The following is an 18,730-nucleotide window of genomic DNA, read 5'->3' on the forward strand; positions in this document are numbered from 1 at the left end:
CCCAAACTGAGCAAAGAAGAAACCAATTAAATAAGCCAATATCCTACAAGGAGATACAGGAAGCTATCAAAAGTCTTCCAAACAAAAAAGCCCAGGACCAGATAGATTCATAGCAAAATTCTATAAGACCTTTAAAGAAGAACTAATACCCACATTCCTCAAGCTCTTCAGAGAAACAGAGAAGGAGGGAGCTATCCCAAACTCATTCTATGAAGCCAATATCACACTCATCCCCAAACCAGGCAAAGACCCAACCAAAAAGGAGAATTACAGGCCAATTTCCTTGATGAACACAGGTGCAAAGATCCTTAAGATTCTAGCTAAAAGAATCCAGAAACACATTAAAAAAATCATACACTATGACCAGGTAGGCTTCATCCCAGAGATGCAGGGATGGTTTGACATTGTAATGATTTTAATGACAAGTTTATTTTGTCAGATATAAGGATTGCTACGCCTGCTCTCTTACTAGGGGCATTTGATTGGTAGATCCTTTTCTAACCCTTCACTCTGAGTTTGTTTGCATGTTTGGCTTAGAGGTGGGTCTCCTGAAGGCAACAGATGGATGGGTCGTGTTTTAGGATCCAAACTGCAGTTATTTTTCTTTTGATTGGTGAAGTAAGCCCGTTAATCTTAAGAGATAGTATAGAGAGATGCATTATGGTCACTGTTTTTCTTCTTTCCTTTCCTCTGTCCTTGCTCAGATAGACTTCTATTAATGCCTGTCTGGGTGCAGTTCTCTGTTTCTGGTTGCTTTTCTCAGGTTGTGTTCCACCTCTTAGTAGTCTTTGTAACGCTGGCTTAATGTTTATGTATTAATTTAGTTTTTCTTTGCTATTAAAAGTTTTCAGTTCTCCATCGAATGTGAATGCTAGCTTTTCTGAGTATATCGGTCTGGGTTGGCAGTTATTGGCTCTCAGGGCTCATGTGGTACTTTCCCAGGCCTTTCTTGCATTCAGTGTTTGTGTGGAGAGATCTGTAGTGATTCTAATATTTTTCCTATAGTAGTATAGCTCCTTCTTCATTTTTGCTGCATGCAAGATTGTTTCCTTATCATTCAGATCTATCATTTATTCTATAATGTGTCTAGAAATGTTTCTCCTGGGATCCTGCTTGTTAGGTGTTCTATATGCTTCTGTTATGTGGGTAAGATGTTCTTTTTTGAGATGGGGAAAATTTTCACCGATTATCTTGTGGAATAGGTGTTGCATTCCCTTGCTTTGATATTCCTCACCTTCGTATATGAAGGTTAATTTTCTTGGCACTATCTGCTTGCCCTTGAATTTCCCTTTGGTATAATTTAAGTGAATTTTCCATATCTGTCATTTTTTGTTCCAGTTGATGTATTCTGTCTTCTGAATTCCATTTTGTTCACTCTGTTAACTGTGGCTTCCATTGTGTTTTGCATGGAGGAAATGGACTCATTGTTGATTTCAATGGATTCAATGTTGGTTTTCAAAATACTAATCTCACCTCTTAATGAGGTGTGTACTGCCTCTATTTTGTCACTTATCTCATGGCTTAGTGAGGTGTGTGCTACCTCTATTTTTGCATGCATCTCCTGTTTGATGTCCTGCACCTCTTTTGGTATTTTGACCTAGTGTTCTTTCAAATTCTGGTCTATTTCTCACTTTATTTCTTGAGTCATTGCCTCCAGCATGTCTTGGATGTAGTGTTTGTCTTCCATTCCTGCTTTGCTCCCAGTGGTGCTCTCCCCTGGCTTGCTGCTGGCTTTTAGAGATAGCTTGCTATCCTAGCTGTTGATAAACCTTATAATATTTCTCTGTGATTTTCTCATGGTTATTCAGGGATTATTGCAGACTAATCTGAAATTTTGTTTTGGTCAATAGGTGTCTGTCTTTGCTTGGTTACTGTTTCTGTGCTGGTAGAGGGAGTCTGTACCTGATCTCGATTCTGTTGGGGGCCGACCTCCAGCTGCTGGTCTGACCCACACAGGATTCTCAGCTCTCTGCTGTAGATCACTGGCAGTTCCCGCCGTTAGAAGGGTTGAGCAGCCTAGACTGCTCCTGTTTGTTCCTACAGGTGCTCTTGGCTAGTTTGGATGTGCTGGATGTATTCTCCCAGATGCTGGAGTCTGCTATGGTCTCCTGATGTTTTGTTTTGTTTTACTTTTTTGGCTATTTGTGGGCTTGAACTCTGGTCTTGGGTGCTGTCCTTCAGCTCTTCAACTCAAGGCTGGTACCCTACCATTTGACCCATAGCACCACATCTGGCCCTTTCAGCTTATGTTTTGCTGAGGAATCAGATCCAGGGCCTCTTGCACCTAAGACAACACTGTACTGTTGAGCACCTTACCAGCCTGAGCTCCTGACTATTATCGGGTGCTGGAGGCCTGTGTTGTTCAATTCTTAGCCTAGAATACATGGGTCAGGTTCTTGTGGAGTTTGGGCTTCTCTTGTCCTGAACCCCCCCGCATCTTTTGCTGTCACAGGCATGATTACCAGGAGTGTAGTTCCCTGTTTTTCTCCCCTCTACTGAGGCATATGCTCAGCTTCTGATTTCAGTTGGGAGGAGTTGGTTATGTTGCTCAGGAACCAGATCCCCAGGCCTGGTCCCAGACCCCAGCCTGGGCACTGCTGTTGGACCTGTGCTGCTCTGTTTCCCACCTAGATTACGCAGCTTGGAGTACACAGTTCAAATTTCTTCCACCGTTGGGTTCTTGACCCAGTGGCGCTGTACCAGGCTTGGGCTTTTAAGCTTCCTTCCAGGGTCTCTCTTGTTCTAGCCTGGCCAGCTGAGTGTGATTCATGGGCTGGTGGAGCTCTTGAACAGTTTCTAGTTTTAGTGGGTCCTGTGGTGCAGGTTTTGGGGTAGGGGGTCTGGGGATTCCCACCAGCTCTGGTCTCCCTTGAGGAATACACTGTCCCCTGCGGGGTACTCACCCTGGAGCTATTTGTTTCCATGTGATGTAGGTTGTTGTTGGTTGCCATTGCAGTCAGAGTTCAATTGAGGTGGTTGTGGGCTAGGCTGAGAGGTGGTGGCTCTGTGTGTTTCTTTTCTGTCACTGCCTCCATTGACACTGTTTGGGTCCGCTCCACGGGATGGGCCTCTGGCCTCCACCCGAGGGGTGGGGCAGGGACTCTGTTCAGGTTCTGATTGCTGGGGTTTGTCTCTGTTTGTGCTCTCTGGATCAGCACCACTTCCTTTCAGTTCTTCTGCTCTGGTGTTCTGTGGGCATCTCATGTATCTCTGAGGTTCCTGCCATGGGGCTGAGTGGCTTTGGTGGGATGGAGCCTCTCTGCTCCAATGGAGAGTGAGGGGAATGGGTGGGATCTTTGTGTAAGTTCCCTGCTTGGAGGTTTCTTCATTCGTCAGGATCAGCCGGTCTGACACTGATACCTCAGGGGTCTTTGGTGCCGGTGATCTGCAGACAACTCCCTGTGTATCTGGGCCACCGATAGCTCCCACCAGGCCGGGCTGGCCATGGCTTGGCACGCTGCTTTGTGGCCAATAGACATTGGGGGAGGCGTCTTCAAGCTTCTCTGTTGTGAAATTCTTCTTTTCAACTCCTATTTTTCTCTGGATGTTGATTTTTTTGTTGTTGTCGGTCTCTTGGGGAGATTAAACGTTGGAACTCAAACTCTCTTTTTGGTTGGGGAGAGCTGTGGCGTTCCCCCAGTTCCCCGTCACCATCTTGGACCCCCTCGAGTTTTTGCTTTTTTTTATTCAGAAATAATTTTAATTTATCTGTTGAAATGAGTACTAAAGAAACTAAAGATATTTCTGGTGCTTATGTGAAAAATTATACCTTAAAATATTCTGTATTCTGTTTGTATAATGCCCATAATCTATTTTATTCTTTCCTAGATATAAGACTTTGAATTCTACATTGTTTTATAATATATAGGTTCATTAATAAATGTGTCCTTTCAGATTGCATTCCATACCAAAACAGTTTAAGATTCCTTTTTTACTAGGTCTTTATAGTATATTTCTTTGGAATAAAATGACAATGTTGTCTAATTTAAAAGTTTTATAACGATTATGCTATATAAAGGCCTTTCTACGGTGAAGATTTAATACACTGATGTCAAACTAACTTTTATTTATATGGATTACATGTATTGTTACACTAGTAATTTTGTAATCAACTTTTTAATAATTGTTTTTCATTTCTTGCATCTGAAGAATGAAAAATCTGGAATAATTCACAGATTTTCATATCATCCTTTGCAATTGCCATGTTAATCTCTGTATTGGTGTAATTTGGGTTCATGTGCTGCTGAAGCATGTAATGTCCTCTAAATTTAGGTAGTTAATGATGCAATATTTATACAGGATTATATCCTTGGGTGCCTGTTTGTAATAAGGAAACCTTATTGTTTCTAACAATGCTACTGATCTTATTTCCCTAAAATTCTGTGTATAATGGAAAATAATTATATTGTTCAGTTGATTGCTCACGTTTGTAATTTTTTTGTCAATGACTATTTTAAATCTTTTTCATTTTAGTTTAATCATACTTTGAAGCATTTTTAGCTAGGTCCAAAGGGGATGGCTTTTTCAAATACTTATTTATTCAACTGAGTTTGCTCTGTGTAGCTAACGGATTCAAAGTAAGCCTTGCTTAAGAGCTACTTCTAAACTTCTGCAGCTGAAATTTTCCCAAATGCGGTCTCATTGGCACAAATGTCTACCTGATGCTTTACCCTTCTTCCATGTAGGATCAGACCAACCAGAATATTTTACCCTGATCGCGTAAATTGTCTTACTTGAACAAAATAAATCTTAGTTCCAAGGGATCATAGAAAAATGAATATTTCAGACAGAACTTTTCAGACTAGAAGGTTTTTTATCAAAATATAATGGTTTATTATACCTACCATTTCAAAAGTAGCTAAAGCCAAGAAGGTGAAAAAATTGTTCATATGCATGATTACCTAATGTCCTGGCCTGTCTACCTTCCAACCAGGCAGGAACTTAGACTACTGCCTTTCTATCACCAAATATTTTCATAGCTCCAGGAGAAGTCCATATGTTTCTCCTTGTTATTAGGCCTTAAATTGGTAATGTTTCCTCTTGCCTCCAATCTGTAAATCTACAAAAGGTAAAGGTTTAAATCTAACTCTATCAAACACTGAGGTAGAGATAATGGAAAAATACTTTAAAACAGAGTTGCTTTGGATACCCTAACCAAAACAGAACAATGCAAAACATGTGCCATTTTATTATATTATATATAGTTATATATTTTATATTTATATATGCTGATTTTATATTTCACACAGTGAAACTAACTAGAATCAATTGATAATTTGACAAATAAATTGATATTTATTTATTCCAATAAATAGAATTTGAATGTAAATAATTAGGTTTAGAATATATATTAGAATATAAAAAGTATCAATGCAATGTCTTCGGTATAAACTTATGATACCTTCTAAGTGTTCATGGTCTTCTGAATTCACATTGTTAAAAATCAATGTTGTTTTCCTCTAATCTATAAGAGATTTTACTCTGATGATCTGTTTATTGTTTTAACTCACTGGTCCCAAACTGTTTTTCTCCATATTTCTGATGCATTCCTCCTACATATTATACTCCAATTTTGCTAATATGATATCTAAAAGACATTTTTCTTCTATAGACCCATGGGTCCTAATATCTTATGGCTGAGTTACCTGCATCATCAGATAACAGGGGCAATACTTCTCACCTAGGCCTACGCAACATGCCAGCAGACAGTAACTGAAAATCCATCTCAATTTCTCATTTCTTATATTTCAGGCTCCAATTCCTTGAGAAACAAGAATTAGCAGCAAGCAATTGTATAATGTAGGGCAACTTAAAATGAAAGATGAAGTCACAAAATCGAGAGAAATTACTGTATTTCAACCTGAATTGACAGATGACCAGCCCATATGAGTGAACAAGATCAGAAAGTGTCACAAGATTATTTTTAATACCCCTCCCCTAATGACTAATGTTATATTTCAGTCCAGCATAAGTGGGCCCAAAAAATAGTTCCTGGAAGGATAGATCCGTGATTGATCTACCATGGTCAGGAAAATGACTTTGAGGTTAAATTTAATTCAGCAAAACATTAATTGAGAAGATCGTTTGTGCTTCAAAACACTGGTACTTTAGTACAACTTGGTTCTGTGGTATAAAAATGTTGTCATTCTCAAACCAACCTACATTTAATCTCCTGAAAGTGTATTCCTTTTCAAATAAACTTTTTGAAATCACACTTACCAAAATAACATTTGATAAGTAGATGACACTTAGTGACACTACAAGTTTTTCAAGTGTAGGGAGCAAGTTACAATAGAGTTGATTCATTCACCCAGCACTAATGACAGACAGGTTCAACCATTCATTAAAGTCTAAAAGTAGTACCACGCACCATTTGTGTTGCTTAGTAGGTGCCTTCCAGAAATTTGTTTAATAGATCAGCCTCCCATATTTTAACCCTAAACATTAGCTAATAAAGTAAATTTCATCACTTAATAAGGGGCATTTTAAAAAGTCACAAATACTTGCCTTATCATATGCTGTTTTGTTTTCCCTCTGTCTAACACAGTAAGAAATATGTCTTTAAGTCTTGAATATGGGTACTCATCTGAGATGTGACAAAATCTATCTTCTATTTCTATCATATTCTTCTATAGTAGTATATGTTACTTTCCTTCTTTTTCCAAAACTTATAGGTAGTAGAAAGTTTTATTCCATGTAATATAAAATAATCACACATCATTCTACAAAACCATTTATAAAAACTGGTAGTTAAGAATACATTCAAAGCCATTTTTAAACTTTCTTGTTGACTAATGATTAATCTTCAAATGGATGAGAATATAATCATGTCTAGGTGTTTCAAGTCTCCAGTCTTGCAAATTGTTATTGCAGATGAATGAATTATGGAAATATAAGCTGACATCAGTTCAAGTATGTGCAGGACTGAAACTCCATGGAATGTATATAAACCTTTCAAATATTAACAGACAGTTTAACAGAATGACTATCAGGAAGTTGAAACCAGAGAGCCATAATAGTAAAGACATAGAATGAATGAAAAAATGGAACAAGGGGCAAGTACAGCTAGAATACTCAATGTACACATTTGAGAAAGGAAGTGGTAAATCGGAAATAAATCTTGGAGAATGGGGTGGTTGAGAATGATAGAAGGTGTCACTGTGATCCAGGAGCAATGGATAATTAGGTGGACATATTTAATTGTAAGACACTTGCACAACCTTTGGAAATTCAGTTAAAAAACACAAAAACACATAAAAATCACAACCAAACAGCACTCTGTAGGGAGTATGAATATGACCTCTCAAAAATTTTAAGCAGTTAATGGAGGGAAGTCTTAGTAATAGCAAACAAAGATTTTCAAAGAGGGCAGTTTGGCGTAGGGGAGGATTTTGAACAGATTTAAATAGATTATCTAAGGTTATAAATCACATATATCTGCTGCGAATATTATCTTTCTTCTATGAGTTCTTTTTGTCTGAACTTGATACTCCAGTCCTGAGCCACAATTGATAGCTTGGAAAAATGGAATGGAAGAAACAAAATGAAGAACCCATTACTCCACTGTAGAGAAAACAATCCTTTATGTTTTCCTCTAATCTCTCTTCACTACATTTTATTCATACTTTTAGGTCAATTCATTTTGAATTACATTTTCCTTCTTTATTCTGGCAAAGTAATTGGTCAAATAATTCACTAAAAGTTATTTGCCATTTTTTTTGATTTTGCTGTTTAATTGACTAAGCGAGTCCATTAAACTTTCCTCTTGTATTTGGTTGCCATGAAACAACATCTATGTTAATGAGGACAAATCTAATGTAAAAATTGTCTCCAGAAAACCAGTCCAAGAAACTGTGATTACAAATACTTGGCTAACTTTTTTCTTTTTCCTTTACCTTGAAAGTCTTCTTGTGTCTAAATTGCTCAGAAAAATAGGTGCTCCATCACTTTTTGTTTCAATCAATTCTAACCTCAAGGATATATTTTGCTAACAAGATGCTTAGAGGAAACCAAAAAATACTCCATTTTTATCTTCTCACTTAAGACTCTCCTTAGATACCATATCAGGAACAGTGAAGTTTTTCTTTGCAAAATCATTTCAATATATTATTTTTCTCTTGTTCTTGCATTTGCTCACCAAGATGTATGGAGAAGAATAGAGGTAAATCACCCATACCTTGGAAGACAGGTCTGTTACAAAAGGACAATGCTTCTGTTTCCTACTTCTATGTCCTCCTCTCAGCTCTTTCCTGATTTCCAATTAAACACAGCTTCTTGGCTATTGAAGCCTCACCCACTGCTTCATCTTCATAGTTTCTCTTTTAAAACTCTTTTAAGGGTAGAGACCCAGCTATATAAAACCAATCTGAAAAGGATCCCAAACCTCAAAATCTAAAGGAGTTTTATGATTCTTCAGGAGGACGATTGGGAGACCTAGGACTCCCCATGCCAATCGTTTGATCATCACATTCCTGCCTCATTTTGTCCCCTTTCCTATTGGCCAATATTCGTCTCTGTAACTGATCTGGATATGACCAGGTGTCAGGAATGGTAGTGGTTAGAGCCCGTCTAGGAGACAACTCCTCCGCTACTTGCACTCTCAGCAATCACTGGTAACCCAATGACTCATATCCTTTTGCAGGTTTGGTACGTGTTTTCCCAGGTTCAATTGATTCATCCGCGCACTAAAAGAGCAGTAGGATTGATCCTTGCAATCGGGTCCGCAATCATCGCTACAGTGGCTTCAGCTACCACCACCACTGTATTGCTGTCCCAAAGCGTGTCCACTGTGCAACAAATAAACCAGCTCATCCCTCAACTGTCATCCATAGAATTATAACATTTACAAGTTGCCAATCATCTTAAGGGAGGCCTCCTTGTGCTCCAACAACAAATAGACTTGCTCCAAGAACAGATTACGTTTCTTTGATTACAACAAGGAGGACTATGTAATGCTATGACTAATTCTGTCTGTTAGCTTACCACTCCCGCACCCAATTTCACTGAAGTTAGTAACTACCTCAAAGGCCCTAAGTCCCTTAAGTACTTAAACTTCAACCAAAACCTGCTGCATGATGTTACCCACCTAAACCAGACCACCATTCAGCTTATTCCCGCTGTCTCCTTTTTAGAAGATGTGCTTAAAAAGTTACAACAATGGTTTTTGCCATCCTCTCTGGTCATCTGGGGAGGCCGTGCACATGTAGGGCTTACTCTCCTAGGAATTATTAAATGCTTGCACTCCCGGCAAAAATGCCTCCAATGACGGGTCACCATAATGACGGTCCTTTTAAAAGAAAAGGGAAAATTTGTGGGTAGAGCCGGTCAGATCTGGTTGAGTCAGCTAGAGTAGCAGTTGAAGCACAGTTCCTGCTCATAGAGACGTGACCCACAGGCACGTCTGCCTAGCTTTCCAGCCATGAGCTGTCTATGCTCCCTACATGCCCCCAGGGGACCAATCAGTGCCTGTCACCAAGCAGTGCCCATCATCAACTCCCCGCTAAGTAATTGGCTGGGAAGGACTCAGGAGGTTGGGAAAGCTGGAGCTATAAAATCCCAACCCTTGTGCAGAAATAAACCAGAACTGCTTAAGCCTGTTCTCCCAACGTGTGTTCCTTGAGTGCGTCATTCACGCTTACCTCCTGCCAGAGATCTAGCCCTACAATGTAGCAATGGGGGAGGCCTTATAGTCCTTCACCTTCATTAGACTTCAAGCTAAGAATCTGTGATTAGTTGGAAATCAGGCAAGAGCTAAGAGGAGGACAGAGAAATAGGACATAGGAGCATTTTCCTTTTGTAAAAGACACTGTCATCCATGGTATGGGTGATTCAACTCTATTCTCCATACATCTTGTTGAGCAAATGCAAGATGAAGAGAAAAAAATGATCTATTGAAATAATTTTGCAAAGAATAACTTCACTGTTCCTGATATGGTATCTAAGGAGAGTCTTAAGAGAGAAGATAAAAGTGCAGTATTCTTCGGTTTCCTCTAAGCATATTGTTAGCAAAATATCTTTGAGGTTATAAGTGATTGATCCAAAAATTGGAAGAGTACTTATTTTTGAGGGCACTTTAGACAAAGAAGACTTTCAAGGTAAAAGAAAAAAGAAAAATGTATAGCTAAATATTTGTGATCACAGCTTCTTGGACTGGTATTTTGGAGGCAAAGTTTTACATTAGAGATTGTCCTCATTAACATTCATGCTGGGTTTCCGTGGCAACCAAATGCAAGCGGGAAGTTTAATGGACTCGCTTGGACAAGAAAACAGCATGATAGAAAAAAATGGCTAATAATATTTAGTGAATAATTTTGACCAATTACTTTGCCAGAACAAAGAAGGAAATATTTAATTCAAATCACTTGACTTAAACTTATGAATAAAAGTAGTCAATAGAAATGAGAGAAAACGTAGACTACTGTTTCCTCTCCAATGGAGTAATGGGTTCTTGATCTTGTTTCTTCCATTCTATCTTCACAAGCTATCAAGTGTGGCTCAGGACTGGAATATCCTTTCAGACCAAGAGAACTCGCAGAAGAAAATATTTGCAGCAGATGTAGGTGATTTATAACCTTAAACAGTCTATTTAAATCTGTTAAAATTTCTCCTCTACCCCAAATTGCTCACTTCGAACAGCTTTGTATGCTTTTCTCAAGATTGTCCTTCATTAACTATTTAAAATTTTGAGAGGTCATAATCAGACTCTATAGAGATTGCTGTTTGGTTGTGCTTTTTGTGTGTTTTTGCTTTTTGTTGTGTTTTTTCACTGAATTTCAAAAAGTTGTGAAAGTGTGTTACAAAAATGTCCATCTAATTGTCCAATGTTCCGGGATCAGAGTCACTCCTTCTATCATTCTCAACCAACCTCTTCTACAAGATTTATTTCTGATTTACCATTTCCTTTCTCACATGTGTATATAAGTATTCTAGCTGTACTTGCCCCTTGTTCCATTCTTCGTTCATTCTATGGCTTTATTATTATTCCTTTACTATTATTACTATTAATTCAATTTCCTGATACTCATTCTGTTAAACTGTCTGTTAGTACTTTGAAAGGTTTATATACATTCCATGGAGTTTCAATTCTGCATATACTTGAACTGATATCAGCTTATATTTCCATAATTCATTCATCTGAAGTAACAATTTGCAAGACTGGAGACATGAAGCACCTAGACATGATTTCATTGCCCTCCATTTGGAAGATTAATCTGTAGTCAACAAGAAAGTTTAAAAATGGCTTAGAATGTATTCCTAACTACCAGTTTTTCTAAATGGCTTTGTACAGTGGTGTGTGATTATTTTATTTTACATGGGATAATATTTTCAACTACCTATAAGTATTGGCAAAAGAAGAAATATAAAATTTACTACGGTAGAGGAATATGATAGAAATAGAAGACAGATTGTATGTTTGTCAAATCTCTGATGAGTACCCATATTCAAGATTTAAAGTCATATTTCTTACTATGTTAGACATATAGGGAAAACGTAAAACACCATATGATAAGGCAACTATTCATGACTTTTTAAAATGTACTTATGTGATGAAATTTACTTTATTAGCTAATGTTTTGGTTTGAAATATTGGAAGCTGAACTATTTAACAAATTTTTGAAGGCACCTACTGAAAAACACAAATGGTGGGGGGTACTATTCCTACACTTTAATGAATGGTTGAACCTGTTTGGCATTAGTGCTGGGTGAATAAATCAACTCTATTGAAACTTGCTCCCTACACTTGAAAGACTAGTAACCTCACTAAATATCATCACTTGTAAAGTGTTATTTTGGCAAATGTGATTTTTAAAAGTTTATTTGAAAAGGAATATACTTTCAGCAGATTAAATTTAGGTTATCATTTGTTTGAGAATGACAACATTTTTATACTACAGAACCAAGTTTACTGAAGTACCAGTGTTTTGAAGCACTAAGGATCTTCTCAATTAATGTTTTTTGAATTACATTTGACCTCTATGTCAAGTATTCCTAGCATTGGTAGACCAATTATGGATCTATCGTTCAGGAACTATTTTTTAGCCTGCTGATACTGGACTGAAATCATTCATTAATCATTAGGAGAAGGGTATTACAAATAATCTTGTGACATTTGTGGTCTTTTCCACTCATATGGCATGGTCATCTGAAAATTGAAAGTTTGAATTACTGTACTTTCACATTTTGTGATTTCATCTTGCATTTTAAGTTGCTTTGCATTTCCCAATTGCTCACTGCTAATTCCTGCATTTCAAGGAATTGGGGCCCTGAAATATAAGAAATGAGAAATTGAGATGGGTCTTCAATTACTTTCTCTTGGCATGTTGCATGGGCATAGGTGGGAACTTTTGCCCTAGTTATCTGATGATGCAGATAACTGGGACCTGGGATCCTAGGACCCATGGATCCTGTAGAAGAATAATACCTTTTAGACATCATATTAGCAAAATTTGAGTATAATCAGTAGGAATGCTTCAGAAATATGGAGAAAAACAATTTGGGACCAGCGAGTTAAAACAATAAACAGAGCACCAGAGTAAAATCCCTTATAGATTAGAGGAAAACAACATTGTTTTTTTTACCATGTGAATTCAGAAGACCAAGAACACGTAGAAAGTATCACAAGTTTATACTGAAAACATTGCATTGATACTTTTTATATTCTAATATATGTTCTAATCCTGATTATTTATATTCCAATCTATTTATTGGAATAATATAAAATAATTTGTCAAATTATCAATTAATTCCAGTAAGATCCACTGTGTGAAATATAAAATCAACACATATAAATATAAAATATATAATTATCTATAAGAAAATGTTTTGCATTGTTCCGTTGTGGTTAGGGAATCAAAGGCAACTGTTTTAAAGTATTATTCCATTGCCTCTACCTCATTGTTTGGGAGAATTAGAACTAAAGCTTTACCATTCGGGGATGTACAGCTTAGAGGCAAGAGGAAACACTGTGGTTAAAACACTAGCAATTTAAGGCCTAATAACGAGGAGAAACATATGGACTTCTCCTGGAGCTATGGAATATATTTGGTGATAGAAAATCAGTGGTGTAACTTCCTGCCTGGTTGGATGGTAGTCAGGCCAAGACATTAGGTAATCATGCATATGAACAACTTTTTCACCTTCTTGGCTTTAGCTACTTTTGAAATGGTAGGGTGTAATAAGCAGTTATATTTTGAAAAAATACCTTCTAGTCCGAACAGTTCTGTCTGAACTGTTCGTCTCTATATAATCCCTTGTAACTAAGATTAGTTTTGCTCCAGTAAGACAATCTATGCTGTCAGGGTAAGACATTCTGGTTGGGCTGTTCCTACATGAAGCAAGGGTAAAAGGTCAAGGAGACATTTTTGCCAGCAAGACCTCATTTGGGAAATTTTAAGCTGCAGAAATTTAGAAGTAGCTCTTAAGCAAGGCTTACTTTGAATCCATTAGCTCCACAAAGCTAAATCAGTTAATAAATAAGTACTTGAAAATCCATCACCTTTGCACCTATCTATAACGGCTTCAAAGTATGATCAAATTTCAAATGAAAAAGACTTAAAATAGTCATTTACAAAAACTTGCAAATGTGAGCAATCGAACAAACAACATAAGTTTTTTCCACCATACACAGAATTTTACAGAAATAAGATGAATAGCAATTTTGGGAACAATAAGGTTTCCTTGTTACAAATAGGCAACCAAGGATATATACCTGTCTTAAGATTGCATCATTGATTACTTAAGTTTATAGGATACTACATGCTTCAGCAGCAGGTCTACCCGAATTACAATACAGAGATTTACATGCCTCTTGCACAAGGATGATATGAAAATTTGTGAAGTATTCCATATTTTTCATTCTTCAGATGCAAGAAATGAAAAAACAGTTATTCAAAAGTTGATTACAAATATACAAGTGTAATAATATATGTAATTCATAGAAATAAAAGTTAGTTTGACATCAGTGTATTCAATCTTCACTGTTTTAGAAAGGCCTTTACATAGCCTAACCTTTATAAAACTTTTGAAATAAATAACATTGTCATTTTATCCCAAAGAAATAAAATTTTATAAGGACCTAGGAATTAAAAGAATCTTAAAATGTTTCTATATAGAATGCAATCTGAAAGGACACATTTATTAATGAACGTATGTATTATAAAACAATGTCGAATTCAAAGTATTATATCTAGGAGCGAATGAAATAGATTATGGACATTATACAAACAGAATACTAAATATTTTAAAATATACTTTTTCAGACAAGCACCAGAAATATCTTTAGTTTTTGTACTACTCATTTCAACAGATAAATTAACATTTTTTCTGATTTAAAAAATCACAAACTCTATAGAAATCATTATAGATGTATACAAACAACTCAAATATATTTTGACATCAAAGTCAGGCAATTCACTTGGAAGAATACCATGGAATACATGAATTTTTAAAGTAAGGTATTGCTGTTGCTTTGTATTGTGAAAATATTTTCTATGGTCACATAGGATGGACTGGCAATTTTGAAATTAAAGAAACTTAACTGATCCATTAGGACTTAGGAGAACAATTTGTACAGCTTTCCACAACTTCAAAGAGGTAGTGATACACACTTATCCTTTTGGCAATATCAAATTCAGTTTCTTCCAAGTTGTGCTTCAGACCTGGCTTGATATAATGGTTCAATAGAAGGAGATCCAGCGCATCATTGCTAAATCTATTCCCAGCAGCAAGATGCATGGGGGTCAAGAGGCCTTTAACTTGGCCATTGGTATCTGCATCATGATGAAATAAAGAAGCCACTCTGTTATTATTCCATATATAAGTACTGTGCAGGGATGTCCAGCCATTCGCAGTTATTGCATGAATATCTGCCTTGAGCCTCCAACTCATGGACAATATCTAAGTGTCCACTGTAGGCTTCTCGATGAAGAGGGGTATACTCATCGTCATCCCTAGTAATCACATGAGTGACCTTTTTGGAAAGTAGTCTCTGCACTGTAGTAAGGCGATTATTTTCAGCAGAACAAATAAGAAATTTGCTTGGATACTATTTCATTTTTTTTGCAATTGATACCATTTCTCACTTTTTCATCTTGTTCCTCAACTTCATCAGAATTGCCTAACCAGAGACTTTGAGTGCCAGTGAGAATGAGCTGTCCATGTATTTCCCCAATAGTTCACATTGGATGATATGGTCAGAAAAATCTGGTGAATTTGCTGCATCTGTTTTTTTCACTATTATTTCTTTTCTCTTTTTTCATTTTTACTATTCTAAATTATTCTAACTGGAGAGTAGGGAATTGGAAGAGAGCAGAGGAAAGATTTTCCTCCGTATTTAAAGGTACAGACTGAAAATGAGGACCAGTGTTGTCTTCTTGTGCAGCTTATTCTAAAAATGAGAAAACAGGAAATAATGTCTTCTATGTAAATGAATTGGGATATGGCAGAGCAGAAAGTGAAATGATGCAACCAAAAATATAAAAGCAAAATAAATTATGATAATTATGGAGCAATCATATTACTTATAAGAACCATGAAAGGGAGAGAGGAAGAGAGAGACAGATGTGCAATGATTTAGCTAGCCACAAAATCCATCCCTCTCATCAAATTATAGAGCAAATAAATTTAGTTTTTAAAAGAGATGGAAATAGAATTTAAGATCAGATGTCTCCATTGTTTTAAATTATATTCTTATTATCTTAAATACTTGTACAAGGGAATTTTCATTCAACATATCAGGTTTTTAAAGTAAAATGGATCTTTATATAACTTTTCCACACCCTTCGAAACCTCACCCCACTTTAATTTTTTCTAGTTTCATACTATCTGTATTGAATATTATACCTTCAGGCTCCTCGTCCATAACTCTCTTTATTCCTTCCTTTTGACTTCCACTCACATATTCCAAGTGATAGTTTCCTGGTATTCATTTTGTTTGAGTAAAATTCAATTTTATAAGAAATTACACCTTTGAAATACTCCTCTGCAAATAGCATGCTTTGGTTAATATTTTTGTGTAAACTTGTATAAATTTCTAGCTTCCAAATATGGCTCTGACTTAGTTCCATTAATATATTTTTAGATCTATCCATTTCGTTGCAAATAATGTAACAGTCTTCAAAATGGATGGGTTCAATCCAATTGTGTATATGTGCCACTCTTTCTCTAATCATCACTCTGCCAAAGGGCATCTGGGCTGTTTCCGTAACGTGGCTACAGTGAATAGTGCAGCAGTGAACATGATTGTGAAAGTGATTTTACTGTTACGTTTTGGAATAATTCATCACTTCCTTTGTGGGAGCAATACTCTATCCAGTTTTCCATAATAAGAACATCCTTCCCTTCATCTTCATCACAATGTATTGCAAGTCCTCAAAAACACACTTACCCCTACACTTACCCCTACAGGTCTCAATAAGCTAAAACACCACTGTGCCCATATTCTTTCAAAACATTTTTTTCATAATTGTACATATAATTTAGTGAGAACCTTCTATGTACTTTCCTAATGTGGGAATGAGGGACATGACAGAGTAAACGTAAGAAATATGCAACTTAATTAACTATTATCATATTTAAAATCATGTTCAGCTCTAATTCATAGCCTCACATAATATTATTTTAATCTTTATTTGATTACTTCATCTAACCCGTAAATTATATCAGGTGAGTTAAAAGCAAAGGCAAAAAGTGTGGTTTGATTTTGACACTCATGTGTGAGGTTGCACAACATGGGCAAATAGATGGATTGGAATTAATAGCTCTTATCCATTTTGTTAACGTAGAGATGATTTTCCCAACCTGATTCTTGAATTCTTATTCCATTCAACAACAAGAAACATGTGATAATTTCCTTTGTTTTGCTCCTTATTAACTTTTTTCCATTTTATTTTATAATGGATGATTTCATAAATGTACTGTAGATACAAAAATATGCTAAATATTTCTATCCGTATGCATTGATATATACATACACACATATATTATGCAGGTTATATGATAATGTATAATTTCAGTAACTGTACAATTTACTAAATTATTAAAACTATCGACGGCTCATGCCTGGCATCCTGGTTACTCGGGAGGCTGAGATCTGACAATCACAGTTTGAAGCCATCCTGGGCAAGAATGTCCAGGAGCCTCTTATCACCAAACAATCAACAGAAAATCAGAATTGGAAGTGTGGTTCAAATAGTAGAGTGGTAGCCTTGAGAGAAAAATCTCAGGGTTATCATCCAGGTTCTTAGATTAGGAAGTACAATCTACCCAAATAAAATCTATTTAATTTACACCTATGTAATTAAAGTATTTCCATCACCCAAATGCACAACCATGCTCATTTGCAAGGTAACTCTGTTTTGTCTGAAGTACCATAAAATATTTTCACTTAAGGTGAAAGCATTGGAACGTGGGTTCATTCTATCTCTCTCATGCATTTTTCCACTCAAATATTCAAATCTTACAATTATTCCAATTATTTAAAATAATAGCTTTTTACTTTAATACCCAAATATTAGAGTTTGAATTGAGTGTCTTGTGCCCCCTAAATGGGTGCTCTTACCACTTTGTCATGTCTCCAGCGCTAAATTATCCTGATTATTTTTCAGATCCTTGTGTATGACCTTGGGCTCAGTCCATGTTATGTTATTCTTCCTGGAATTTAGAATAACAGGTGCATGGCATTGTGTACTGATTTTTTGTCCAGTCTGGGCTTTATCCTCTATCCTCTCAAGAGTAGATTCCCATGTAGTCAGGATTTTCATAAGTTTGTGATAGCTGATGTTTTTTTAAGTCTTTGCATTTCCTGCAGGTTCTTGACTACTGAATTAATTTGTTTTCTTGGGTTGTGTTGTTTCATTTGAATGTATGTGTTGAGTTGTTCCTCACTTGTCCTTTTGTTTCTTTCAATCAAGTTCTTACCTAAAATGCTGAGAAACCAATTCTTCTTTTTCATGATAGTCAAGGTGAACATGATTTATTACAAAGCAATTTCAGTAATATTTAAACATCTTCATATCTATGGATGGTACATAAATGATAAGTGCTGTGACGGGTTTTTTTATTTTCACAGCAGTCTTTGCCATGCACAGACAGATCACCATAAAATCTATGAAGATAATAAAACTACAGATGCAAGCAAAGAGAAGAAAAACCTATTATTAATTGTTTGACAGAGGCTTGCGTTCTATTGAAAGAAATACGTTGCGTGATGCAAGATTTCACAAAATTATATTGCTAGGGGGAAGCTAAACAATCATCTAATTCTACAGAATTGAGGGAGAAGAATCAAACTCCTGAATAGTTTACATATGGGTCAAATAAAAGCATGCTTCTAAAAAGAGAGTTTACTTTAGAGAAACATGATGAGTTCTATGTAAATAGGTGCTTAGCTGATTTTGTTAATTTGTAAACTAATACAGGGAAATAGGGTACAGCAAGGTAAAAAAAGAACTTCGCATTGAAATACTCATGTGTGTGTTTGTGTGTGTGTGTGTGTGTGTGTGTGTGTGTGTGTTTGTGTGTGTGTGTACATGCACGTGTATACACGCATGCATATGTGCAAGTGCTCATTTATTCATTCATCATCCCTATGCTTCTGTGTCCAAGGATAGTGGCTTACCACTTGAGCCATTGTTCCACTTCTGGTTTTTTGGAGATAATCGCATGTATTTTCATGACTGGACTGGCTTTGAATAGTGGTCTTCATATCTCAGCCTCCAGAGTAGCTAGCTAA

General features: G+C 36.4%; 2 pseudogenes; one reads left to right on the top strand and one right to left on the bottom strand.

Moving 5' to 3' along the window:
- Positions 1-4,153: 4,153 nt before the first annotated feature.
- Positions 4,154-4,252, bottom strand: LOC138809205 (U6 spliceosomal RNA; annotated as a pseudogene).
- Positions 4,253-13,755: 9,503 nt separating this feature from the next.
- Positions 13,756-13,852, top strand: LOC138809204 (U6 spliceosomal RNA; annotated as a pseudogene).
- Positions 13,853-18,730: the final 4,878 nt, after the last annotated feature.

The sequence above is a fragment of the Dipodomys merriami genome, unplaced genomic scaffold (assembly GCF_024711535.1).
Source record: "Dipodomys merriami isolate MVZ:Mamm:240054 unplaced genomic scaffold, mDipMer1.0.p SCAF_1020, whole genome shotgun sequence".
Lineage (NCBI taxonomy): Eukaryota > Metazoa > Chordata > Mammalia > Rodentia > Heteromyidae > Dipodomys > Dipodomys merriami.